The sequence below is a fragment of the Gymnogyps californianus genome, chromosome 2, assembly GCF_018139145.2.
Source record: "Gymnogyps californianus isolate 813 chromosome 2, ASM1813914v2, whole genome shotgun sequence".
NCBI classification, from domain to species: domain Eukaryota; kingdom Metazoa; phylum Chordata; class Aves; order Accipitriformes; family Cathartidae; genus Gymnogyps; species Gymnogyps californianus.
In genome coordinates this window covers 109,691,703-109,716,261 of record NC_059472.1, presented here as the reverse complement: position 1 = coordinate 109,716,261, position 24,559 = coordinate 109,691,703, and the positions used below count along the sequence as shown (strand labels likewise).

The 24,559-nt window shown below is 43.3% G+C and overlaps 1 protein-coding gene across 1 annotated transcript in view; it reads right to left on the bottom strand.

Annotated features, from left to right (window-relative positions):
• The window catches only part of LOC127013675 (cytochrome c oxidase assembly factor 1 homolog), a 53,041-nt gene that overhangs the window by 19,943 nt on the left and 8,539 nt on the right, over window positions 1-24,559 (bottom strand). The window contains exon 2 of the mRNA XM_050892657.1: window positions 4,605-4,807. The gene's annotated coding sequence lies outside the window, so the exon portion shown is untranslated. The remainder of the gene's footprint in view (window positions 1-4,604; window positions 4,808-24,559) is intronic.

The following is a 24,559-nucleotide window of genomic DNA, read 5'->3' as shown; positions in this document are numbered from 1 at the left end:
ACTTGCCTTCTAACTTTTTATGCTGCTTACCACTGCATTAAGTCCAGCTCAGCTATTTCTTAGCATGTAGGAGAGCTGGCATTCAAGAAGACAAGCTAGTCACAGGAGATGGAGGAGGTGTGTGACTCTTTTTCCTATGTTTCCCCCAGTGTGACCACAGTGCAGCCCCAAAGTCTGGGATTCTTGTCTACGGCCAGAGCTAAGTGTTGCAGCTTGCAGCACCAGCAACTGGCACTGTAAAGCTCCTGGACCTAAGCACCCCTTGATGTGCTTTTCTTCATCCTCTGCAGGAGAATGACATGGTAAATCAGTCTGAAAAACATGATTACAACCCCAGAAACCACCAAGGCCTCAGTAGTCTGCACTGAAATTAAATGTCATAAAATTCAGGTATCCAGATTTCTCTGCTTTGCTTTGGCACATGACAAGTTGTTTCATAGTAGTTCTCAGCATCCCTCCTGTGCTCCCAATGCCACTGGCACAAAGCTGTAGTCATCAGGTGATACTTGAAGTATATTTATTAGTTATGTCACAGCTCTCCCTCCCTGAAACAAAAAGGATAGAAATGTTACTCGGAGTGATTGAAGTGGAAGTAATATGTAATTCTTGCACTCCTGCTTTGTTTCTACTAATTTGCCAGATGTAAGGTTGCCCATCCTGACCCCACAAGCATTTCATTCCTTCCCACTGAAAACTCGACATGCTTATTGGGGTCCCTTCCAGAGCTCCTGGCTGCTGGAGCACCCTTTGCATTTCTAAAATTTTCTGTTCCTGATTGACGGGAGCCACCAGGAAAATGAGCTGCCTCACTTTCTCACTGACAAGAGACCAAAGCAGCATCATAGTATCACAGAAGGGTTGAGGTCAGAAGGGACCTCTGGAGGTCACTTTGTCCAATCCCCCTGCTCAAATGGGGTCACCTACAGCCAGTTGCCCAGGACAATGTCCAGACAGCTTTTAAGTATCTCCAAGGATGGAGACTCCACAACCTCCCTGGACAACCTGTGCCAGCACTTAGTCAACCTCATAGTGAAAAAGTGTTTCCTGATGTTCAGACTGCACCTCCTATGTTTCAGTTTGTGCACATTGCCTCTGGTCCTGTCACTGGGCACCGCTGGAAAGAGCCTAGCTCCCTCTTCTTCACACTCTCCCTTCAGGTATTTACATACACTGATGAGATCCCCCTCAAGCCTTCTCTACTCTGAACAGTCCCAGAAAGCAGAGTGCTAAATCAAAGGATGAATTGGGAAGCTATTGCTCAGTTGACTTTCTTCTACTGAGTGGGTCAAAAGCAAATGTGCCTTTCTTTCCCTGTTGCTTTTCCTCCCTTCCTCACACATACATCTAAATGTCATTCTGTCACCTTTTTCCGTTGAACATCATGTACCTGGAATCCTTCCATATCACAACAAGAAATGTTTTAATCTGGAAAGACGTGCAAATAGAATAGCTCATGCCAGAAGTATGAACTGGTTTGGTTAGTTTTAGGCTTTGGACTGATTTGTGAGTGATTTATGATTACATATGAATAAAACATAATCAGAAACTGTGGAGTGATAGTGGTGTATGTACAAAGAGGAGAGCTGCTCCTGTTACACATAGAAACGTATGGGCCGTAACCTAATCCTTTTGAGGTTGTGAAAGGTGTGCTATATGACTAATTCATTTCACTAATATATGACAAGCCACTTTCCTAATGGAAAAAATTACTTTCCTAGATAATTTGTTTTTTAGCGACTTATCATAGTTGTTACCCTCCTAAGGTTGTATATTTTCCACCATGCAGAAAATGAGTATGGAATAAAAAATGCTGATAAGCTCAAAAACTGCATTTAGCTTCAAAACAGAAGTTTGTGGGTTGTCTTTTTAATATATACAAGCTATGGTCTTTGAGGCTTTTGCTCAGAAGACAACCATGTGTTTCATGTGGCCTCTGTTTACAAAAAGGAAAATATAATTCTTTCTGGGGAAAAGAAACTAGATTATGCTGCAGGAAAAGGAGATTTAGTGCTGCAGTGTTCAAGAGTACTCAGATGGAAATTCAGCTCAAGAACTCTCTACTGAATTTAGGGCACAGACTTACCAGTTGGCTCTGTTCTTGCATTGCACTTAAACATACTGCTGTATTCGTACTGAACTGAATGGGATTTGCTGTAGAGGTAAAAAGCAAGACTCACTCTCTTTTGAGTTTAATACAGGGTAATGACTTTGCTGACTTCAGTAGAGTAATTCTTGATTTGTACCGCTATAAGCAAGAGCAAAGCCAGATTAGGAATGTACCTCAAAGTGACAGTGTTCAGATGTGTATTTAATCTTTGTCAAATGAAACATTTGGAATAAAATGCACTATTCACTGCTCCTACCGTTCTCTCCGTAAATGCATTGTGAAATGGCTTGTGGTATTTTTTCTTTCTAACCTTTATAACATTAGTAATGAGGACCCATAGTCTCCAAACGTTACTCTCCTCATGTGACACTTTTTCAGTGTAAATCCAGTCACTTTAAATGAAGTATAACTTGGTACCAGAGAAGACAGAATTGGCTAGTTTACTGTGTGTATGTACAAACAATAAGATAGCAGAATTAGCTGATAGATATACAGAGCTAAAATTTACCAGATCTGCTCCTCTGCCCAAGGCTGGCACAGAAGAGGAGCAAAACTTCCTCCTCTCCTGCCCTCGATATTCAGATCCGTTAGACACACCCTCAAGTGTCTTATTTGTTCCTCTCTGTTTGTGTTGGCCATTCCTTTCTAACAGGCCATTCTCCTACACCCAAGACAAGCAGCTAGGCAAGCAAATGATGCTATACCCTGGCTTGGAACTTCCTATAAGACATGGGATTTTCCCCTGGGGATGTTTTGTCTGGGCCATTTTACGATGCAAAGATCTTACTGGAAGAAAGAACTGGCCCTACAAGGTCTGGATGCCTTGCTGAGAGATGAATACTAGTTAGCATATATAATACCCAGTATTGGTGGGGAAAGTAAGAAGAAAGCAACCAATCATTTTTAACTTATGCAACAAGCTGCACTCCTCTGACTGTGTTTTTCCCCAAATCCGCTTGTTAACTACGATTCAGTATGTGCCATTTGTGCTTTATGGGACTAAGAGTCTAAGCCAGTTTACTGGTGAAAGTAACAACTTTCTCATTAAACGTTAATGGCAATGTTTTAATTAGTCCCAGGGTTCTGGTAGAAAGTTAAGTCCTTCCTTCAATAACCAGCAGTTACAGATGCAGTAAGTGTTAATAACCTAATAGGAAGCAAACTAGGCAGGCATACATTCCATCACCCAGAAAATGGATTTCATGTAGCTTTTTGATGGACTGTTCGCACTTTAAACCAAAAAAGTGATTGATTGTTAATATGGAGAGTTGGGCTGTTTGCAGCACCTAAAGCTGCAGCCCCATCATGTTGTCTCCCATTTCTCTCAGACCTGATGTTTAACATGCTCCCTACTATACAATTTGAAGCTGACATTTTTGTCACCTGGTTTAGGGGTGGGGAGGGGAAGAAATTCAAATGGGTACAGCAACCATTCTGAGACTTTTAGCAACTGTGCTCAGACACCAAAAGAATAAACATAAGAAATCACAAGAGATTTAAATAGCTTTGTTTCTGATACGAGCTTTTCAATCCACAAATGGACTTTTATAAAGAAGCAAGAGTATGCATGGGGGTTATGTGGGAATGGGAAAGGGCTGCATATGTGAGTGTGACACCAGAAAGGATTTAGTGGGAACAGCAAAGGAACAAAGTTTTATCAAATGCTGGCCTAAAGACCACCTGGTGCAACCAGCTGGTTTTCATCTCTATGCAAAAGAAGAGCAGCCATTTACACTGCCCTTCCTCCCGCATCTCTCTAGCCACTAAGGTTTTAGTGGCTTTCCCTTAAGAAACTTTCCCTTAAAGGGAGCCCAGCAAATTGCAAGGAAAACCCAAGATGAGGTTTTTGAAAGGTTACTGGTATCTTTAGGGATACAGTAACCTTAAGGGATACTTTAGGGATACTGTATCCTGGATAGAAAGGTTTTTGAAAGGTTACTGTCTCTTTAGGGATACAGTAACCTTTAGGGATACTGTATCTTTAGGGATAGAGCGTTGTCACTCTGCTCGGTAACATCGCTTTCTGATCCTTGTTTTTCTACCCTAGTAAAAAAAGTAGTCTGCCACTTGATTTGCTTAAGTAACTGGCCAGCTTAGGAGATGTCTTCTGCACTTTCCAGTTTAGGAAGTAAACTGAAGTTGCACAAAGAAAGCTTGAGCTTTTGTCATGGCCAAGAAGCAAGACTGTTTTTGGCAGTGGGCAGGGCTTTTCCAGTGATCCACTGCAGTTTTCTGGCCTCAGCACTGCTGTAACTGAGGGAGTTCTTGAAATGCAACCCAACATTAGCACAGTGCTAGGGTGTATTAACAAGACCCCATTTACTGTAGTTTTAGTCCAACAGGGAGAGATCTGGCAATATGACTGTCAGCTACACAGCATTGTGCTCTAGTGATTTTTCCCCTGGCTTGGTTTAAAAGAGTTGTATGATAGGCTGATAACTATAATTATTTTAAACTCAATCGTGCAATGTATGCAGGTTTCTGAGGCCTGACTTACCGTATTCAGATAGAAGCTCAATACCTATGGCTTGATTTTTAGGCAGCTGAGGAAGCAGGGAGTGTTACTTGTCCTGTAAAGCACTCAATGTAACAACAGGCCTTTTGGTGCCACTCCTCTAAAACGGTGGTTCACGATCACTGTCACTTGGTAGCCTCAATCCAGCTAAAAAGCTCTGCTGACAGCTCTTATCCAGACTCCACCTAGAACAAAAGAGAAAATGCAAAGGAGTGGGTATGCAGCAGAGGCAGAGGAAGAATATTCAGACATTCCCAAGGATTCAACAGGGTCCCTCGACCTCCCACTCCAAGACAACACCTAGTACTATCAGTCCTACTGCCTGTGTTTTCCTTATAACCAATTTACAGTAAAGCGAGAAGTTAGCACATGACATTTTGACTTGACAGTAGTCCCATCAAAAACATTAGGGATCTCCTGCAGCTTTGTCCGATCTTATTCACAAAAACCTTATGAAAATAACCCCACATTCTTTTGCATGAAACCATGCCTGCTGGCTGTCTGAACAGTGCTAGCAGGATTTGTAAAAAGGAGGTAACAGACCATGTATTTCAGTCCTACAACTAAATATAATTTTCATAATAGACATTCCTCCTGTACAGCTCTTCCTCTGTTGGTAATAATGAATAAATCCACAATAGTCCATGTGCTGGGACTTTTTGTTTACCACTTTATCCAATTTTTATGAACTAGCCTACCTGAAAACGGATACATTCATTCTTCTAATGGCACTTTGTGTTTACCAGTCTCTGCACATGCAGCATTTTGCTCTGTACATGTACCAGGAAGAACAAAGTAGAGGAGCTAGTGTTTTTAAAGATGAAACATTTCAGGCTGCAGCCAAGATCTTTAAACTAGTAAGCTCTGTGAGAAGTGGAATAAGAAAACCTCCAGATTTGGGCCTCTTGGAGTCTCCAAGGCTGACTGAGAGCACAGTTCCCTGCAGCCTCTCCCCTGCAGAGAAGATCCAGACCCTCTTCAGTATCCAGCCATGTGCTTCCACAAAATTCTAGTATCTTCAATATCTCAAAGACCCTGTGCCTCTCTGTCAGGTCTATTATAACAGAGAGGGAGGTTCCCAAACTGTATATACACGGATGCGGACACACGCACAACACACATGCTGAGAACAGTCATTTCCGTAGGAAACCAGGCTGAAATATGTGCAAGTCAGTCAATACAAAGCCAGGCAATTTTCAAGACAGCTGTTAAAAAGCTTGTTAAACATCTGCTAAACCCTAGGAATGGGACTGCGTGCTTGTAACAGAACTGCATACCACGGCATCCCAACAGCAGCCTCTTGAGTACTCCCAGCATGCAGGAGTTAATGTACAGTATCACCATGAACAGCCCCAACAGAAACTTTCATCCATTGGTCACTCAGCCTTAATTAATAGGACACTTTTCAATTAAACTTCAATAACATCTTTTGAAAACAAGTTTTACACCTACTATATTTCTTTTGGACAAAACAGTCTGCTCAGCTGTATTCCCAGCTGTACGTTTTGTTTCTCCCAGCCTGCTGGCAGCCACGGCTACTTAGAAAGAGAGTAAGTTATGTCAACCACTAGGATTTTCTACAGTACATATTACATCACCTTTCCTGAGAAACTTGTCTGAGCAGATCCCTTTTCTTGCTTTCTTCTTTCATAATGTCCTTCACATTCCTCTTTCAATATTTGTTGTTCTCGCTGTGGAAGCTCAGTTGCTGGCATTTTAAGGAAAGGTTACATAGCAAAAGGGTCACTAATGGAGCTTTTTTCTCCCTATCTCATGCTCCTAGAGAGAAAACTGTAGCGTGTGGCACCGTTAGAGAACGGTTTTCCTTCAGAAAAACCTACAGCATTCATTGCTGGTTTCAGAACAACAAAAGGAATTTGGAGCATTAATTACCTTGGCCATTTTAATTCTAAGAGTGAAGAAGTAAGGAGGAGAAAGAGCAAAAGACAAAACAAAACAAAGAGCAAATTATGCTCTGGTGTTAGTAGAAAGTCAGATCCCTAAACTTTACCCTCATCCGTGATACTTAGGTGACTGTGACCCTGATCAAATTGCTCTGTGCCTGTGCTTGCTTCTTTAAGAGTCCTGGTCCTTATGAAATGGCCTTGGAAGTCAACAGTCACATGTCTTTCAAAATGTCCTCTAGATAGAATGTACCAACCGAAGTCTGGTCCAGAGACAACTGAAGGTGCTGGGAGCCTGCCCAATTCAGGTCCATAGACTTCCAAGTAGGCAATGTAAGAACCAAGTATGTTAATTCTGGGGACAGGATTTGGAATAAGCTGGGAATGGAGCCTAGGAAAAAAAAGATAAACATTTCCAACCTTAGGTGTATAAACTTGGATGACTTAATATGCATGCTCACCAGTGTGAACACATGCACACGTGTGTGAGCTGGCACGTGAGATGGCTGCTTGCTGTTTGTTTATGTGGGCTCTTTCACAGTCTCTCATTGCAGCAAGGCAGTGTGTGCAGTAGACTGGTACCGTCTGTTGTAGGGCATCAGCTCAAAAGCATGGTAAGGATGCTTATTTTGACTAAAGCTAAACGGCTGAACATGAAGTTGGGAGGTATCTTCTATTCAAATGCAGCTCCTTCTTCCAAACACAGTGGCTCTCACATGACCTTCTTGAGTAGTTTGAGTCTTTCTATACAAACAATGGAGAAGGAAATCTAATTCCCAGTCTAGGAAAGGAAACACAGCTAAATGAACGCTGTTAGCAAGGGCAAGCATATTATCTCCGCCTGTTTGAGAGCCCACTGAGGTTGAACAAAATCTTTTCATTAGCTGTAGTAGTCTCTTTATTATACTCCATTTGAATGATCTGTTTAGGATTAAGCATTTCTTGAAAAACACACTGCTTTTACTCCCGAAGCATTTTCCATTCCATGGGACTTGGTAACGCTTCCATTTAGCAAAATGCTGAACGATCTGTGTCATGTTTAAGATGAAGTGTAACTAACTGAAGCACCCTGTACCTTACAGTAGTGCTCTCTGGACCTCTGTTTTTTTAAGGGATCTGTGAAAAATCAACAGAAAAAACACAAGCAAGCCATTTTGAGCAGGCTTAAATTTAGTACAAATAGGTCCTCATCTTTACCGGAAAACTTTCAAAGGAGCCAAAAAAAAACCCCAAAAAAAGAATTAAAAACGACTGTGCTTCAACAGCAAAACAGTCTAAAAATTAACTTAATCCTTTTAGGATCAGCAACCTGGGTAGATAACTAAAGCAATGGATAATAAAATAGCCAAGCGCCGGGTACCCAGTTAATGTATTAGCATGCTGTTGATGATATATAAACAATGCTAAAAGAACAGGAAATTATTAAAGCAGAAGGCAATACTTCATTTACTATTCAGCTGGGATTACTGCTTAGGAAGTCACTAACACACATTCATAATGAATACTAGAAGTGAGCGCAGGCAGAAACTTGCCTGTTACCCAAATGAGTATGACTAGTGCTGAATGTTTCTCTTACTAATCTTTCTTAGAGCCTGACCTTCACTTCCAGAAAGGCAAGATTATTTGGGAGGTTCTGTTTTCACACTTAATTGCAGAATCAGACACATGGAGCTCTTCCAGGAGCATTTTGGGTTTTGGTTTCTTCTGAGCAGAAAGAACATCAGAGTAACAAAGCCCAAAGCACCTGCTCCGAACTTGGTTTGCCGACCTGCCAGTTGTGTGTTGGATTGGGAATTTCCTTCTCTTTTCTGGAAGGTAGAAAGGGGGGTGGGGGGTGGTGTGTGTGCGAAAAAAAGGAAAAGTAGCCCGAAGTAGTATTCTGTTCTTGTTCCAGTTGATCTGTTTAGGATTTTGTTACTGGCCTCTGCCAGACCAGGAAAGGCTTCAGTGTATGAGAAACAGCACTAAGAGATCAGATAGGAAGGGGACATACCAAACTAGTGGATGCAGTATGGGGTCCCTGGCATGGCCAGATCCCTCCCATGGTACAGTGTGACCCCCCTGCCCCTTTTGACAGAAACCACTCACAAGACCACGTGAGTACTTTCCCACTTTTCCTGTCTTGGGAGTCTCAGGTGAGGAGGCAGCTGCCTCATGCCAGCCAACTGGGAAATGTTAGGCATGAGGTGTGTCTTCCAAAAGGTCTGAATCAGGATTGCAATGCCCAAGTCAGATGCCTAAAGCAAGGAGGCAGTCTCAATCTAGACTACCATTTCCCCTTCCTGAAATGCCAAAGTTGCTGATTTTCCCACTTGCCTTTTCAGTTGCTACAGATTTCTGTTAGAAAGGGATGATACAGTAACTTAATTTCTAAAGCACCAAAAAATGCTACAATGAGAGATTCAGATAACCCTACTGAGGAGCACTTGGTGTCACATACAGAAGCCCCGCGTAGGATGGGCTGCTATCACAGGTAAAACCAACTGGGTTAGTAACAGACTGGAAGCTGTGGCTTTTACAGAGAAAAGGCAGACTCGGGACAAACGAAGGGACATGAAATAGAAAGGGAACTTCTGACCATACTTTGCCCCCCTCCTTCCATTTTTACCTCTTCCTCTCCTCCCACTCCATCCCTTGTCCTCCTGCCCTTTTGCAAAAATCCACAATGGTACTGGTCATGTTACAACTACAGATCATTTGTCAAAGATTTGTCTCCTCCCTCTCTGTATGAGCTAATCGTTCCCAGCAAGCTTTCTGGGGTGATGAGTCAGTGGCACAAAGAACTGACAGATTAGATGTGGTATTTGTTTTCTTCTGCTTTTTTTAATCATGGCAGTCCTCCCCATCCACAACCATAGAGGAAGGGGTAATCAAACGTACTGCAGCGGGGAGCTCTAAGGATAATGTTCACAAAACCTGCAGCTTCCAGTAAAAGCTTGAATTTTTTTTCTTTTTTGGTACCAGGCATTGCTGGATGTTTACTCAGCGACACACTGTGTTAAAAGTTGCAACATTCATCTTTAAACATTAATTACCACGGCATGATTGCTTCAAAAATCCACTGCCTGAGGGAAGGGCCTAGGAAGTGGAAAATGTAATTTCAGAAAGAGATGAGAACAAATGCTGAGCCTTTTAATTGCAGGTTAGTACAAATGACTAACAGTAAAGCAAAAATCGTTTGGATGTATTTGTTGTTCTGAATGTCGAATTCAAAACTTAGCAATGAGTTGCCTGGGGTTTGTTTTTTTATCCCCACTCTTCTTTTTGTAAAAGTCAGAGAAGCTGGTGAATTTTGGAGAGGTGCAAGAGGTACATTTCTAAAAATTCAGTTAAAATCATTTACTAGATTGGAAGAAAGAAAGGAAGAAAAGGCTAAATGATGCACGCAAAGTCAGGCAATAGTTGCAATAGTTGTTGGACAGTTACTGTGCTCATTTGGAGTTTCATTTTGGGATGAAGGCTGCAGTGATTCTCAGCATCTATCCCCATCTCCCTCAGTTCTACTGAAATCTACCTGGAATTACCAACAGTATAACAACAGATAGGGCCTGTTTCATCACGTGTGGCATCCAAGATTAAATGCTGCTGTGACTCAACATTGCTGTATCGGGTGTCCCAGCCTGAAGCCAACAGAACCATTGCAATAGCAATGGCATCTTCATCTCCACCCTTCTGGCTTTGCTGCTGGCAGACTGGGGACAACCCTGCATGAGCACCTTTGCAGGGCATCAGAGGCACCTCTTTTCCCACAAGGGTAGAGAACTTGTTCATTCTAGCCCCTCATCGCCCCTCAGTGTTGGCCGTGCCTGGGAGCACACAACTGATGGGAGATGTAACTCACGGTCTGGTGGGCCTGAGGCTGGTTTCTTGTATGACCATAGGAGAGACCATAAGGGCAGGGTCTGTGATGGTTCTAAAGCTGCAGTTACACACCAAAGCCCGGAGGCCAAAGAGACTCCAGATTGTGACACACATCTTTTCTAACGCTGACATTCACCAGGAACCTCCAGTTCTGCTTCTGGGTGTGCTCAGCAGCACTTCTGACCTCATAGCACTGAACAGCTTGGTGCCTGCCTCCCTAGGATTGAGAAATGGCATGCCACTTCACTACCAGAAGGGCCTGATCCACTAGGTGTATCAAAAACCTGCCTAACCCACCATGTTTCATCCAGAGGAGTGGAGAGAAGACAAGAAGATGGTGGTGATGATAGTGCTTGTGTCCCATCTCCTCTCCCCACTAGCTTCTATCTAACAGTTCTGTACTGAAAGCTTTTTCCCCGTGACCTGGGAGATCTGGTTTCAACATACTCCGAGTATGTTGTCTTGCTGGGTCGGTCTGCACCCTTCTGTTAAATGGGGAATAAAAGACCTTCTTTACTTCATGGCCATTCTCACCAGGCCTGTACTGCAGACCCTTGCCCACAGGCCAGTTTTTGCAGGATGGCTCATGACCACACTGTTAAGAGTTTGTTCTCTACCGAATGGGCTGGCTGCAGCCATGCTGCATAGTGCTCAGCTCATGTCTCCTCTCGTTATCCTGTAGCTAATGGTCACTATTTTCTGTGCATGGGCTTGGTGGGGTTTTTTTTCAGTTCAAAGTATGGAGAATACTAACAGGTGTATGCTGCAGGCCAGCAGAGCAGTGCTGTGTCAAAAACTTTACAATGCCAAAAAATTGTTGTGTGCTCTAGGAAAAGGATGGGTGAGGGCACAAATTATGCTATTGCCTAACCTGGAATAACACTGAAGCACTGTCCTTGTTGAAGGAAATACATTTGCTGTCTTCCACATCTATCCTGTCTGTCTGGAGCAAACCCTGGAGTGAACTACACGGTTGACGACACATTTCCCCTTGGGGATACCAACGGATTTGTTCCAGAAGAGAGCTCAGACACTGACGGGTGTCTGACATACTGATCACGGGTAGTATGAATGACCAGGAAACCCATCCCTGGAGCAAAACAGGAGTGCACCAAGCTACTAGTACAGACACAGCATTTTTAAGCAATAGCTGTTCTACTTTGATGGGGCCCATGAAGTTCAGGAGAGGTATCTCTGCTGAGCTCACTCTACTCAGACAAAGCACCAAGCAGAACATCAAAACCAAGTGCAACACAGTGTCGTACAGCAGCCCTCAGTTGGTGTGGTCAAATAAGTAATGACGATACTCATTTTCTCACTATTCCTCTCTCTCACACTTTCAAATAACCCAGATGGGTGCTGCATTTGTAGGGTGATGCCTGGAAGTGTGCAGGAGAAGACTGGGGCTTGCACTGTCTCCCATCCTTCCCTCCTTTGCCAGCGATCCAGTGACCAGTTTCAGTTCTGTTTTATCACAGGTACAACTGGGAGACTGAGAGGAGTCTCCTGTGCCTTTGCCCTCTTGAATGTCACTGCTGCTCTACGGAAACCCAGCTGCCACTATGTTTTCCTGACCACCTCTAAGATGATTGTCAAGGACAGAAAATATTAATTAAATTTTAATTAATAAATTGAATACTGTGGGGTTAATTATAGCTATTTACAGGGAGTGTATGGGATTTGGAGGGCCTACCTTCTGGTGTTTTTGCACAAAGTGTTGCCTCCTCCTCTAAGCTCTAATTAGCTGGCTTTTTTTTTTTTTAATAGCCAGTCTCCAAATGATTGCTCAGTAGCTCCCATTTTGTTCCTCATCAGCAGTTCTCCAGCACAGCTGCTACAGAAGGGAAGCAGCCCTGCAGTTTGCCTTGCAGGGAGCAGGTGATAAAGAATCTATCAGAAGTGGTGTAAATCAACAACATAAAAAAGAAAAAAACTGAGAGGCCCAGCTCCTAACATTGTCTAGCAAGGAGACTATATAAGAAACAAAGGACATGGGCAGAAATAAGAAGGAACAGCAATATCTGAGGCTGCTGCAAGGTCAAAAATCTTCTCTCCTTATGCAGCCCGCTTGTCCAGCTGCATGTTCTGCCTTCCTGCATATGCATAATGCCAAGAGTCATCAACAGCAGACAAGCACCTGGGAAAAAGCAGGCTGTTCCAGCACAAAGTCAACTGCGCAACTTGGAATAATTTCTCCTCTACTCCTTATTTTCAACCTACATGTTTCCTTCTTAGTGGTAAAACCTTTTTAAAATTTAAATGGACTTAATTATCTGTATTTTAAAACCAGTTACTTTTAGCTGCTCAGTGTATAGCTATAAAGAACAAGGATCCTTTCAGGACACTGTTAAACTAAAGGCACACAGTAAATACACTGCGCCGAGATATCAGGAGTTTATTCCAGCCTGCTTTTCAATTTCATGCCACTAGATGCAAACTAATAGCGCCTAAGAACCAGCACAGAAGAGAGCTTTGGGAGTTTGGGGGTTATTTTGGATGTTGTTTTATTGGGGTTTTTTTTGCAAAAGTGATCAACACGATCAGCAGACAGCCTGCTGCTTTCCCTCAAGTATCTCATCCTGCCTGCCAGTGTTCACGACTGAATGGCTGCCACAGAGGGAGAGGAGGGCAGTGGCTGGAGGATGAGGACTGGCAGCGGCGCCACAGCCGGCAGCTGGCCTGGTGCCTGCCTTCCCCTTCCTACCGCGGCAGCTGGCTCTGCGTGGCAGGCGCAGGAGTGGGTTTTTGGCTCCTGCTGAGGTGAGATGGGGTGAAGAAAAGGGGGGAAAAAAGGGTTTTTTGTAACCAAGAGCAATAATGCTAGTAAGGGAAAATGGTGACAGACTGGCCAACATGGAGAGCAGGATATCCCCAAAGGCCAGCATGGATCCCTGTGGTTTCTGAGGTTGGAAAACTATTGCCTAAATTAAGAAAGCTATCTTCGATCTCAAGAAAAGAAACTTAAAAGCCAGAATCGCTCTTGCAGAAAAGCCTAACTCATCTGGCTCCTCAAGCATGCCTGAAAATTTTATCCACTCCCCTTAGCAGTGAAAGGGTTTCACTGCCCAGGGATGCTGAGCTGAGGGCTCTCCAGCACCAAGGTGTCTCCCTGCCCTGCACTTTGGCTGAAAGTCTTGGATTACAGTGCCAAAACCCTGCTCCAGGTCTACCTTTCACAGCCACAGAGATTCCCCCAAAACAGAGAAGATGATAAAGCACCATCTCCTCTTTTAGTATTTAGAATTGTGTCACCTGAGAAATGCTTGCTAGTGCATGTGATAACTCAACTGCTCGCACCAATACACACACATCTACTAACAGAGTGCCAGTGCCCACAAAGCACTAGCAGCTGCTGCAAGACATCCTTTAAAAAAAAAAAACCTGAATGGTGTCTTCAGACAGGCTTTTCCCCACTTCAACAGCAAAACTAATTTTGTAATGAGGAGGTAAAGATCCCGCTGCTTAAAGCTTTTGCTCCTCCTGAGGCTCAGTTGCTTATTCAAGTCGCAAGATCCCAGTCACACCTATGACTATGGTCACCCCCATGCCAGTCACCCGTGGGCTCAGAAGCCTGGAGCCAGGCGTGGAGAGCACAGGCTTGGTTGCAGGCTTACAGGGCTGAGAGCCTTTAAGGAGGCTGAGACCCCGGATTAGCGAGGCTGTTTCCAGCCGGGGCGGCGGTGCCCGCCTGGCTGGGGCCGGGCCGGGCCGGGCCGGGCCGGGAGAGCTGCCGGCAGGCTCGGGCCGCCGGTGCCACCTTCTGGACACACGCGCAAGCGTTATTCACCTTCCCCTTGGGATGGAAGCAACACTGCAAAGGAAGTGTCTTCATTTCATTCCCCAGCTCTGCTTTTTGTTTCTTCCCCTCCCTTTTTAATCCATAACCATGTAGCACATCATAACTCAGGAGGGAGCAGCCCCAGCAGGGCAGTAGCAGCACGACCCAAGACGGCTGCGCAGTGCATCCCGCCTACCGTGGAAAAGTACGTACTGCGAGGTTGGAAAGATGCTCCCTCCTTTTGGCATTTCCTCTTCTCCAAGTTTCTCTGAGAAGCAGCCAAGCATGGGAGAAGCAGAGACGAGACAGTGGCACTCATCGTAAGCGACATCTGTGCATTTTAGGCCAGGGAGGAAGAGCAGGGGCATGCAAGGGCACCTTGGTTAACACTAGTGGCACTGTCTCAGGGGCTCACAGAGTATTAATTTCAGTGAGGACTAGCCTGTGGAGAGGGGTCTGACTGGTCTTGCTGTCCATGGCCAGCTTTAATGGCCATGTGTGAATGCAGACATCTTGAAGTCTTGCCATTTATGTCAACGGGAGTCATGTTCTCAAAGGGAATTGTGCTCTTCAACATCCAAACCACAAACTGTTGAGCGTGGTTACACCACAGGCATTACTGAGAGCAAGGCTAAGGTTAGAAAGACCTCATCCTGAAAGAATCCAAAATTATATCTCCCGCGGACAGCAGCTGCAGTTCTACCTATGTCTTATAGCTGCAGAGTGGGACCTGACCACTGTCTTCCAAGTGGCAAACAGGATGCATACACCTAACACAGCCTCAAAACTGGCCCGCAGAATAAACTTGGGAAGAACTTTTAGTGCAGAGAAGATGTCTCCACAGAACGGTTTAAAGAGCACAACAGGGAGCAGCAGACCAGGAAAAGCTGTGAGGTTGGAAAGAAATGTCTGAATTGGTGAAAAGCATAAAGGAGTCAAAAGGAAGAGCTATGGGGACGATGCAGAAGGCAGGCAGCAATGAAAAGTTGCAGGCTGCAGAGCACAGTGCTGCAGGGCTCCTCACTGAAAACTTGTTCTTCTGCCCCAAACTAAGATGGAGCTTAAGAAATGTGGAGTTTGAAGCTGTCAAATGCTTGCAGCAGCTGCAAACATACAGCACCTAAAACCAAGGGCCTCAATTTAGTGGCAGCTTTTTTAGGGATTATTGTAACATGGGATGGTGGCAATAGAGGCAATGGGTCATATGAAGTGCACAGGTAATGAAATGTGGTCCACAATGGGAACTTAAATAATTTAAGTATTATACAGATGCTGCTGCACTTAGATACTGCAAATGATACTTGTCTCCATTTCAGAGACTGGGGCACAGCAGTGACGTGGAGTTGGGCTGAAGGACCCATAAAGCAAACGTACAACAATGGTAGGGCAATATATTTATTTCAGAAACATAAGGTACTTGAAAATAGTTTTTCATTACATTTATTTTAAATCTGTCAAGCCTTCCTTTAATATGCACACAGCTTAATGACAAATACCAACCATGTGGTGATTAAAGCCGCACCTGCGGCTTTGATATTGCCGTGTTACTATTACGCAACCTAGTTTCAGATGCTGACCCATCTAGGTTGTCAGTTTTTACAGTTGGACTCCACTTGAGTTTAATTGCTGCACAGCTGGCCCAAATATATGTACTGTTACTGCTTGTTTGTGCAATGGCTTCACTGGATTTCTTTTAATGTAGATTTATTAAAAATAGCAATAGGCCATCTTCCACAACGGTGTAATCAGTGACTGATGATAACAGCTGTTTACGTCAAAGCATCTAATTCCTACTGCTGTTAAGTCTCAGTTCCCATAGCTCTCTGGGAAGAACACAGACAACTCCTGTCTGAAGTAAGTTTCAGCAGGATCTGGGATTCTGAGCCCTGCAGACAGGGATTCATAGATGTCCTTCTCTCTAGCACTGGTACTTGACAGTGTCATATGCTTTATAACAAAGGGGGTCAGTGAAGTACTTTTACTCTGTTTGGCTACCACACTGAGGAAATAGCAAGATGTCTATTTATAAATTTTATAACTTCCGGTCTGTATTGATTTTAAAAGCATCTTTAGCATGCAAGCAGCTGTTTAATGCATTTTGACCCAAAAGCAGGGCATTTGCATTAGTATTCCCACTAGAACGTTTGTCCTTTCATGTCCATGCATTAAGGCCCTGTTTAAAATCTGTCCATGTCCCTAATCTCTCTGGGGAGCTTTCCCTGAATATTCAGTGCTAGTCCACAGTCTGTAACAAAAGAGGGAGGGAAAAAAAGAAACAGAGAACAGTGTTTATGCATAAAGTTCAACAGCCTTTTCATGTAAAAAACACACGCACACACAAAAGCACCTCAACTACAGACCCTGGCATTTCCACAGCAAAGATCTGACAGCGTGTGCAGTTTTTCAAGTTAACTAACTTACAATAAGGGCATAAGGCGTCTGAGCTCCAGATGCACTCATTCAGGCAGCCAGGGCCATAAATAAAATAGAAAAGAATGCTCTGACTCTAACATGGGTTTTACAGAAATGTGCCGAAGGTCTAGCAGATGGGTTTTGCTGTCTCAGCTTTTACCTGTGTAACAAAGTAAATGCATAAAGCTGCTTACTGGCTCCTTCAATTCAAAACCTTTGCATTTACTCCCATATGCTCCCGTGAAGATACAGCTAATTTAAACAATGAGCAAAATCCTACCTCCCAGGGAAGCTGATGGCAAAACTCCCACTGGCTCCAGCAGGCTCTCAGAGTTGCTCAACATAAATGCAATTGGCTGAACTTGACTAACAGTATAACCAATACTGTAATCAAATTTGTATTCTTTCATCTACAAATTTGCCACCCTAATGCTGCCCCTGGTGCTGCTGTCAGCCCATGGTTCTCGCGGAAGAGCAAACCCAGTGACACAACTCCTGCCACTGAAACTGGGCTTTCTGCAGCCTCAGCCCATGCTGACAAGCAGCTCTCTTCCATGGAGGGGTGAGAAATCCTCTCTTGAATTAGGACAACATATCAAAACATTTTGTCATACCATTAACTTTGTTTTGCTCAATCTACATGCTATTCTAATGAAGTAGAAAACTGGAATCCTGCATTTGAAAGACAGCATACCAGATGATAGCAAAAACTTCTGATTTTCAAAAAAGTTTGCCAGCTGAGAAAGGAGTTTTTTCCCTCACACAGAGACTTCATCATCATCATCCAGTCTAGCTTTCATAAACATCTGAGTATTCCTTTTGAAGCCAGTCTGCTGTTTGGGCAGATGGCATGGAAATTTTACAGTCCGTTTCATCCCTGATGCCTACAGTTAATGCTCACTGTTAATAATGGGATACACAAACATGGATACATATAGGAACACACATGCATATACAGACGTGCTAAGAAAACATTTCTGACATGTTCTGATAAGGGAATTAAATTAGCAAAGGCTGATTCCTGAGCTCAGCACATCCTAGAAGTACATCCTCAAAACTGTATATTTGGCTGACTTTAGGAAAAGTTGTGCACTGCGAACAACTAAGCAACTCTTCCTAGTTTTAGTATTTCTGGAAAATCAATTCCTGTGTGTCTCTCTTAATCCTTACCAAAATACCTCTGCTCACTTGTACTACTTAGTTTTAAAATATAACCATTTGGGTGGCCATATTCAGTTTGGTTACTGTGGATGCTCACTATTCACCACACTTCGCTCTGATCTGTCCCTGCAGGTCTCAGATTCTCTTGCCAGGAATACATGCGGCGATTTAAAGGTATGTTTTACTCATTCCATTTCATAACCAGGGAATACTTTTTTCCTCTGAAGACTCTGGATTTAAAACAGAAAATCCCAGCACTGAGGATAGGGAGATGACAGGGAGAGGAACGCCCAGCCTGGGACTCCCTAAGACCAAAGCCTGCATTAGGAGGAAGCAACAGGGGCAACTCCAGGGATAGGAGGTAGAACAGGCAGTACAGGGAACAGGCACCGAGGGAGTTGCCGAACTAAAGCATGGCTTACCCATGGTTGGGTATGTCCTTCCAGAGCCCTCCTTAAGAGGCAACACTTGACTCAAGCAGCTCTTGCAACCTGGGCTCCACTCATCTTTCTCAGTGCCTTGGCTCAGTCCCTCCCCACATTCCCCATCCCTGCCTGCTCTCAGGAGCCCCCCTGTAATGCACCCCAACTTTCCAGTCAAAGCACTGCTTTGTAATACAGCTTAGGGAAAGACAGAGGAGGAAGAAGAGAATAAACATATTTGAGGACCAATGACTCAGACTAACTAGAGAATGTGCTTAAAGCAAGTTTGTTTCATCAATGGCAGTGCTCTACTGTTTGCTTTACCCCTTTTAGACTGGGTCATCCCAATTCTTTTTCTCCATTTAATGGTGACATAACTAAGTGTCCAGGAGGAAGCTGTCTCACCTATCATAAAAGCACAGTATGCAGTAATCATAGGAAGCTACTGTTCAAGACAAAGCCATGAACTCCACTTCTAAGAATGTGCTGGGCTGTAATTCTGAAGAACGCATTTATTAGCAAACTCCTGTTTTTATAAGCTGCAAATCAAGACACAGCTCCCTTCAGCACTTGACCAGCTTTATGAGTCATGAGCCCTGCAGTGCACTGCCATGAGACTTAGCTTTAGAAATAAAATTGTTTGTTCAACAGCAGAACACCCCAGTTCAGCCTTGTCTTTCCACAACTGCTGCTTAATCTCAAACCAGAATGAAACAGCTCTGGAATTACACATGCACTTAATGTCCTCTTAGTATCTACCAGATTCAGTATAAAAGCATCATGGTGAGTTTCTAAGTCTGACATTTGCTTGATTAAGCAACATTTTCAGTATCTGGCTACTTTGCAAAATTAGGCAGCTAAGTAAAACAGGTCTAGCGCAGAGTCAGTCATGTGATTTTTTTTGGGGGGGGGGGGTGCTAGAGGTTTCCCAGATATCCCTTGTTTCAAAGCAGGAAAAAAAACAATGGCCAGCTCTGTACGAAACCACAGGTCAATAGATTTCAATGGTCCAAGGTTAAAATTGGCCTCCAGCTAGCTGCACAGACTTATCCCACAGGTATTAAACAGGAAACTTTTAAAGCTTAAAAATAGTTACAGTTATGTGACTTATTCTTGTAAAAGGATTTTTATCATGTACGTGAAGACTAGAAGCTTTCCTCCTTTGAAATGTTTGTGTTTGACACTTCCTCTGAAGCACAGCAAGTCTGTGTTTTTCTCTCTTGCACAGGCTGTGGGTTGAGTTTTGTTTTGCTATTTTGTCCTTTTTTCTTTCACAAATCAAGCTGTCAGCAGCATGGGAAGTAAATCTCTAACTGGGACACATAAGAACTCTGTTCTGAGACTGCATCACTGCCCCCAGTAAAGTCACCCTTGGAAACAAGAGCACTTGAGAATATCTTAGCACACAGTGAAAGGCTTTTCGCTACGGTTTATTTAGCTGAAAAGGAAAAACATAATTCAAGTAAAAAAATCCAGAGATTAGAGATGCTGAAAGTATGTGGTCTCTGCTGAGCTTCCTGCTACTGCAGGCCATAATCTCTAAAGAGCGCTGTGTCTGAATATCCGCTTTGGTGGGGACAACGCTTTTGGGCCGGGAGATAAACCTAGTTTTCTTGGACTGATATGAAAGCTAAACAATAATATATGCTCCTCTCCTACTACCACAACCACTCCCAAAGCTAAGGGAGTCCAGCCCAATACCAAAGGGCCATGCTGAGCACAGCTGGTTGCTACACGAATTGCTTTAGCCTGCTATTAACTTCTTCCTCTGCTCCTTACTCACTGCCCTGTATCACGGCTAGTAGCTTTACTCTCATGTCCAGCCTCCATCCCCAGCAGATCCATCCCATCTGTTCCCAGATGCCACATCTACCCACCACTTCCCAGGTGGCCTGGTTTACCTAACCTCGATCTCCTGCTGGGCCCTGTAGCCCATCTCCACCATCAGACGCACCATCTCCACCATCAGATGCACCGTGCTCAACCAGCCCAGCTATGTAATTAGCAGTGCAGCTGCACAGCCACCAACCTGCCAGTATGCATGTGGCAGACCACTTCTTGGCAACTATTAATCATATATTGCATAAGAAACAGTCCCTTAATGCAGTCTAGTCTTTCCACTCCCGAACCATGTAAAGGACATAAAAGCTTTTGGCCATGCAGAAAAGTGAACAAAATGAGTGGTAATTAACTCTCATGACTACAAAGGCTAACAACTTCAGCACTTGCAAAGGGGATCAGAGGCAGCTGAGCTGAGAAAGAACTGTAGCAGAACAAGTATTTGCCTGGGAGCAAACACTGCCAGAGTGCTTATTTTAGAATGAATAGTCATGTTAGTTAACTACAGCTAACTATTGAACAAATAGCTCACGTTACAGCATACCGAGGTACACTAGATGCATCCTTTGATCTACTGCCTGACAGACATACTGCAGTGTTCTTTTTTTCAGAAATCGAAAAAAACCCAATTTATCCTTCATAGCTGGTTCTGGTTTTTGGTACAAAGTCTTTTCACAGGTTAATAAGAATGAAACTTGTATGAAAAAGGAAGCTAAAATGGACTTACTCATTGTAGCATGAGATATTTACATTCAGCGTGAGCATGTGGTTTGCAAAGAAAAAAAGAGCAACCAAATTAAAAGTTTTTCTGTAAATCAACACGTGACTGTTAACCCCTTACTCGTATCTCTGTCAGGACAGGCAAGCTTTGGTGCACTACATGCCCTTGTCGTTTCTGACCTTTTAACACAACTGCAGCCTCTCAGCATCAGGATTTGGCCTGCTGTTCAGCGGCATACTATGTAGCCCGCCACACCCTATGTGCCACTTACTTAAAATACCAGTGTGGAAAATGAATATGACTCCCATGGTTTTCGAGAAGTAGGGGAAGAGAGCTGTTTTTTTGGGGAGTGTTTTTTAAGGCAGCCAAAATTCATCCTGAAAATTACAAATAAAATGTGTTCTGATTATCACCATGCAAGTAAACATGTCTTATCTGGAAATACACGTGAATTGATGAGTAAAAGTTTCTTTTTTATATGAACTGCTTTACACTGGTCATAAACTTAAGGGATTTGACAGGGATTAAAGATTCACTTGTCAGCTGCTATGTCCTTTAATAAGCTTCTTAACATCTATACTGACAGAAGCAGCGTGTCCCCAATTTAGCAAACCAGGCTGTCTCTGTCCAGGTTTCACTGCAGCTCTGGAGGCCTAGAAAAACTACTAAATGCAGTGAGTCTTCTGCCCCCTTTAGGGAAATAATCTACTAAATAGATTTTCTTCAGACCCAGCTTTTGTGGAATGGACAATAAAAGTATCAACTTAATTTCCAGGAGCCACACAAAGTGTGTGTGGCTCTTCATGCTCTATTGAGGAGAAATTCATGTACCAAAAACCTGCGTTGTGCTCTGCTATGTCCTGTTCTCGTATCTCCTGCCTTAGTTCAGGTCCACAGCAAGCTTCTTCCTCAACACTTATTCAGCTCGGTAAGGACGGCCTTGCTTGTAAAGCACCTGACAACAGCTAGGGGTTCTCTGTCACAGGCAACGCAGCTGCTGATCGTCTAACCCAGCCAAGCCATCTTAATCCCTTGTTTTGCACTCTCACCTGGAACATGGAGATGAAAAAATTCTTTCACCTTTCTGGCTAAATATTTTTCTACTTTTTAAATGTTATGCTCCTTAGGACAGACAGTCGACCACATACTTATCCAGAACCAAGCACAGATCACCCTTTGCTTTAATTCTTTGGGATCTCTGGAGAAGAATCACCCCCTAAGATGTTAAACAGCCTTTGTTTAACATTTTTAAAGTTCAAACTAACCATAAAGCAGACCAGGCAGATTCTCACTTTGGGCCCTTAGGTTTATCTGGTTTCCATCCTGTCTTTCTATGCTCTGGGCAATTCCAGGCAAGTTTCTTGCTGGTCTCTTACACTTGTTTTGTGCCATCTTACGCTGCTGGAGCCATGCAAGTAAGGAACTGTAATAACAATACTAACTGCTCAGCTTTGACAGGACATAGCTATTTTTACTGGATTACTTTTCTGGCACAGCACTTAAAGCACCGAATGATTTGACACCTGTAATTTTATACTTGGAATAACACAAGGTATTCATACTTCTTTTGTAATGTAAGATAAAAGCAAACACTACATATGTTCTCATTCCAGTGCTGCTGTCTGGCAGCTATTTGCCTAAGGAAAGAAAAGTACTGTTACATTACAGAATATGTGGAAAAATAAAAGCTATGGAAAAGAAATCATTAAACAGCTAACTTATTCCCCTGCTAGCACTAGACTGCTCCCTGCAGCATGTTTCAGTGTTTTGTCCAGTCTGGTTTTACATGTTTCACATTACTTTCATTTATATCTTTAATACAGCGCTGAGTCCAATGCGGTTTGGTGCTGCTTATTTTCCTTGTCTTTCAACTAGAAGACTCAGTGCTAGACCAGCTGTTCATATAGAGTCGGCTCCAAAACTACTGAAAAAAATCTGGACTCTTTCCACTGACTTCAACAGGCTTTGGATCAGGCTCACGAAAAGACGGCGAATACATTTCATGTAAGACTAAGCAGGTTACAGTCAGCAAAGTATAAAGAGGATTAGCTGTGTACAATCCAAAGGCATATTACTCTGCGTGCTTCTGAAACAAGTGGCTAACACACTTTCGCTTTCACAGAGAGAAAGGGCCAGATTCGTTTCTGGTGCACTGCCGCTAAGTCAATGCCACCATGCCAGGAACAAATTTGACCTGGAATCTGTCCAGTTAGCCTCATTACAACTGGTATTTTCCTAAACTGGAGGTGAGAAAATTTATTTTCTAAAAATGCAAAAACAATAAGCAAATGCTTTCTGCTTTCCAGTTGAAGTTTAGGTCTTTAGAGAGACCTCTATGGAATAAGTATCAGGTCAAACACAACGGGTTTTGTCTCTTTCCTCTGTCAGGAAGGGGTGGACCCTCTTTCTTCTTCAGAACCTGAAATGGGTCATATTTGATTTAAAATACATATACTTACACCTTCACTTTCTGTCACCAAAACAGATGGGCAGCCCCAAACCACTAATTTGTGCATATTTTACAGAGCACTGATACTTCAACACACACCCATTGTGTATGCTTTGAGTGCACAACTTCTGAAAGCTAGAACGCCTTTTCTCAGGAATTATTTTATCAGTGGGAGATTCATTCTGAACAATACAATCAAACGAAGACGGTGCTGCGCAGTTATTCTTCCCACCCTTTCAAAGTTCACAGCAAACCGTGTCAGAGTTAGTGCTGTTCTCAGCCGCTGAGAATGCTTTAATCAACCAGACTTTCTTTGCTGCTCCCTCTATTCCCTACGGACAGGGGACTTCATGGCACTGCTTTGTTGTACGATGTGTACAGTTATAACCTACGCTAAAAGTATGCCATTAATGAACGAACACTGGGTGTGTGTGTCAAGCAGATGCGAATGTTCTTTTGATCTTCTGTGCTGCACCACTGTGGCAGACGGATGTCTAAATTTCTTTGTTAATGCACTGAAGTCTTCCATCATTTCTCAAACAATACTGAAAGAATAATCGGAAGTTCATTGCGTTTTGATTTTCTGCTCTTCCAGCTCAAATCTAGCTAGATGTTATGCAGTAGGGAAAAAACTGATGGTTTTTTTTTATTTATTAATTTTCCAGGGGGTTGAGAGGAATATATCATGTGCTTGACACTCTCTGAGGCAGCCAACAGAAGCTTCTCAAATTTCTGTTTAATTTCAAAGCAGTTTCCACACAATACGGGAGCTGTATTTAGCTTTAGGTACAATTTCGAAACTAGTTCAAGGGAGCAAGACAAGGGATTCAAAGCTTTTTTTGAGGATGCCTTAGAATCAGAATAAGCATGTCTAAAAAGCATAGAGGTTTCTGAACATGATGATAGCAATGCTTTCAGCCTCCAACATATGAATAGCTGGGGATAAACAAATAACCCAACTGGTTTGAGGCCACAGAAGCACATTAAAGAAAGTTTATATGCAATTCCCTGTAAGACCATGATGTAGAAAATCCATGATAACCCTTCCAAAAATATGATTCTTATGTGGTGGTGTGACAAAAACTGTGAATCCACCTAAATTTCCCCAGATTGAATGACACAGCTATAAATGACAAGGGGGAGAGAAAAAGAGGCGAAGTAGGGCTTCTGTTCTGTAAAAGAGAGAACTCAAACTACCGCTTCACAGGCAGCTAAGCTGATCTAACAAGTCACTGTTGCAAAAGTGTGAGGTCAAGTCTCTCAATCTTTCCCAGCCTCCCAGCTGCACTTGCAGCAGCTTGGGTACTCCTCTGATCCTTTACCTTATATCTGTCATTTAGTCAGCTGATTTACCCCACTATTCCAGAGAAAGCTATCCACGTTTCTGCTA